This window comes from Arachis hypogaea, chromosome 18 (genome assembly GCF_003086295.3).
Source record: "Arachis hypogaea cultivar Tifrunner chromosome 18, arahy.Tifrunner.gnm2.J5K5, whole genome shotgun sequence".
Classification (NCBI taxonomy): domain Eukaryota; kingdom Viridiplantae; phylum Streptophyta; class Magnoliopsida; order Fabales; family Fabaceae; genus Arachis; species Arachis hypogaea.
The window spans coordinates 57,488,468-57,491,973 of record NC_092053.1 but is presented as its reverse complement, the minus strand read 5'-3'; the positions used below and the strand labels follow the sequence as shown (position 1 = coordinate 57,491,973).

General features: G+C 41.0%; 1 non-coding gene across 1 annotated transcript; it reads left to right on the top strand.

Moving 5' to 3' along the window:
• Positions 1 to 442: 442 nt before the first annotated feature.
• LOC112774751 (small nucleolar RNA R71) lies at positions 443 to 546 on the top strand. Its single transcript, XR_003189214.1, has one exon. It is a non-coding gene; the product is annotated as a small nucleolar RNA R71 (small nucleolar RNA).
• The last annotated feature ends 2,960 nt before the right edge of the window (positions 547 to 3,506 follow it).

Genomic DNA, 3,506 nt, shown 5'->3' with positions numbered 1-3,506 from the left:
CAAAGTTCGGGTGATTTCTCCATCCAGGGTTGTAAGTCTTGGAGTATGGATCATAGTTTTTCCTTGGTGAATTCCCAATGTAGTTGGCTTGCTCCTGACTCCCCTCTGCTTCTTCATTCACTCCTTCTTGGATTGTTGATGAAGATGAGATTGCTGCTACTTGGTTCCTCTCCATCTTCTTGGTGAGGTCAGCCAGCTGCTGGGTAATGAGCTTGTTTTGGGCCAACAGAGCATCTACATTGTTTAGCTCCATCACTCCTCTTGTGTTCCCTCTTTCGGAAGCATAGAAGTAGTCGTTTTTGCTACTGTTTCAATAACATCTATGGCTTCCTCAATGGTCTTCTTCTTGTTCAAGGATCCTCCAGATGAATGGTCTACTGCCTTCTTTGACTCATAAGAGAGCCCTTCATAGAAAATGTGCAGCTGGACCCATTCATTGAACATGTCAGGTGGACACCTCCTTGTTAAGTCTTTGAACCTCTCCCATGCTTCATACAGAGTCTCACCATCTTGTTGCCTGAAGGTTTGAACCTCAGCTCTCAGCCTATTGATTCATTGATGAGGGTAGAATCTTGCTAAGAATTTGTTCACCACATCCTCCCAAGTTGTCAAGCTCTCCCTTGGGAAGGATTCCAGCCACTTGGCTGCCTTGTCTCTGAGTGAGAAGGGAAATAAGAGCAGTCTATAGGCGTCAGGATGAACACCATTAGATTTCACTGTGTCACATATTCTCAGGAAGGTGGTCAAATGTTGATTGGGGTCTTCTTGAACACCTCCAAACGAATAGTTGTTCTGAAAAGGGTGATGAGCTGTGGTTTAAGTTCAAAGTTGTTGGCATGGATTGTTGGCTTTTGGATGCTACTTCCACAATTGCCTGGGTTTGGATTAATGTAAGAGCCCAAAACTCTTCTATCCTCCCCAGCATGATTTGCTCCACCTCCTCTGCCATGGTTGTGAGTCTCTTCTTCATGATGATTTTCTATGTTTTCTCCCATGTTTGGTTCAAAGTATTCCTCAAACTGTTCCTCCTCTTCTTCAGCACCAACTAATTGTTTTTCTTTTGCCTCCCTCCTTAGTCTAAGGAAGGTTCTCTCCGGTTCAAATCAAAGGAAGTTGAAGCCCCGCTTCTTCTCCCTGTCATACAACCAACAAGTACAAGCAGAGAAAATAGGTGCAGACAGTATTTGTGTCAGAATTGCTGTTAGTTGTGGGTGATGCAATATATCAAACAGTTAGTGGGTTAGCAAATAGAATTGAAAATAACAAAAAAAAACAAAAGAGTAGAGGGAGAAGGGAAGAAGTATAACTAAAACAAAAAGTAAATCACTCAAACAGAAAATGAAATTCACAAAATAAAATGCTCAATCTAGTGATCTTCCAATCTAATCATTGTTGATGCACAATCAATCTCCGGCAACGGCGCCATAAACTTGATACACGAAAAACTTGTCTCTCAACAAATCTCCCTTTGGCAAGTGTACCGAAGTTGTCGTCAAGTAAAAACTCACAATAGAGTGAGGTCGAATCCCACAGGGATTGATTGATCAAGCAACTTTAATTAGAAGAATGTTCTAGTTGAGCGAATCCAGGATTTGGGTTGAGAGTTGCAGAAAATAAAATGGCGGGAATGTAAATAACAGAAAAGTAAATGCTAGAATTAAAGGACTGGAAGTAAATGACTGAAAATAAATTGCAGAATTGTAAATGGGAATGGGGGATTTGCTCATAAAAGTAAATGGCAGAAATTAAAGAGAATGGGTAAGATCAGAGATGGGGAGTTCATTGGGCTTAGGAGATGTTGCAATTCTCCGGATCAAGTTCATTTTCATCTCTTCCTCAATCAATGCACTCATTGATCTCCTTGGCAATCTTAAGTGATTGAATTACAATTTCTTGTAATTCAATCTCTCAAATCTTGATCAATAGCCAATTCCTTGGTCAATTGCTCATGAGAAGAGATGAAGTATGGTCACTGATTATACCACATGCATTTCCAAATCATGTATTGAGAGGGTTATAGTCAGATACCCATCCAAACCCAATTTGGTCCAGCATGAGAAAGAATTTCTAGCTTGATCTCTTCATTCCTCTTTCAAGGTTCAAAAGAGATCAAGTTTGAATAGCTTCTCTTCCAAGATAACTACTCAATTGGATGAAGATCGAAAGCTTTCAAGTAAAATCAAGAGGAAAGATAGAAGAAGAATAATGAAAATTAGTATTGATCCATCAAATTACAACAGAGCTCCCCAACCTAATGAAAGGGGTTTAGTTGTTCATAGCTCTTGAAAATGAAAACAAAGATGGAGAATACATCATAAAACTAGAATTTGCAAAGAAAGTAAAATACAGAGAGTAGTTCTCTTTTTCCCAGCCTCCAGAGCTTCTTTACAATTCAAAGCTACTCCTATATATACTACTCTTCTCAGCTTCTAGTTTACTCTTCAAGTCTTGGGCCTTTGGATCTTGAATTTAAAGCAGTACTTTTCTTCATTTGGGCTTGGCTTTGCTTGCAGAGAGAAAGTGCTAAGTGGGCAGAGACTTCAGCTCAGGACGTTAGGGGTGTTAATATTTAGTGAGAATATAAGTTCGAGAACGTTAGTGACACTTAACATTGTCACTAACGTTCCAATACACCCCTTTGCCTTACGTTATAACCCACGTTAACTAGGTTAACGTGGCTTTTAACGTTGCCTTGTTAATCCTTCGAGAACGTTAGTGTCACTCAACATTGTCACTAACGTTCCAGTGTGCCCCTTCTTGTTTCACGTTAAAGCCCACGTTAACTAGGTTAACGTGGCTTCTAACGTGGTCCTTGCCAACCTTCGAGAACGTTAGTGACACTCAACATTGTCACTAACGTTCCAATGTGCCCCTGGGTCTCACGTTAGAGTCCACGTTAACTAGGTTAACGTGGTTTCTAACGTGAGACCCAGAGGCACATTGGAACTATGACAAGGTTAACGTGGTTTCTAACGTGGCTATCTTTAGCCATCCCAACGTTAGTGACAATGTTGAGTGTCACTAACGTTGGCTCATCCTTCATTCCTCGTCGTTAGCTTCCACGTTAACTAAGTTAACGTGGAGGTTAACGTGACTCTTGGGGGTTGTGTGGTTGCTTCAACGTTAGTGACAATGTTGAGTGTCACTAACGTTGTCGACAACTCTTCATCCTTTACGTTAGTTCCCACGTTAACCAAGTTAACGTGGGAGTTAACCAAGTTAACGTGGGAGTTAACGTGGTACTTTGCACCATAGGCCAACGTTAGTGACAATGTTGAGTGTCACTAACGTTGGCTTCTCTTCCCCCCTTAACGTTAGAGGCCACGTTAACTAGTTAACGTGGCTTCTAATGTGGCCACTTATGAGTAATTGCCAACGTTAGTGACAACGTTAAGTGTCACTAACGTTGGCTCAACTTCTCTTCTCCACGTTAGAGTTCACGTTAACTTAGTTAACGTGACTCTCTAACGTGGGCATTGATGGCTTTTTGAGAATGTTATTGGCAA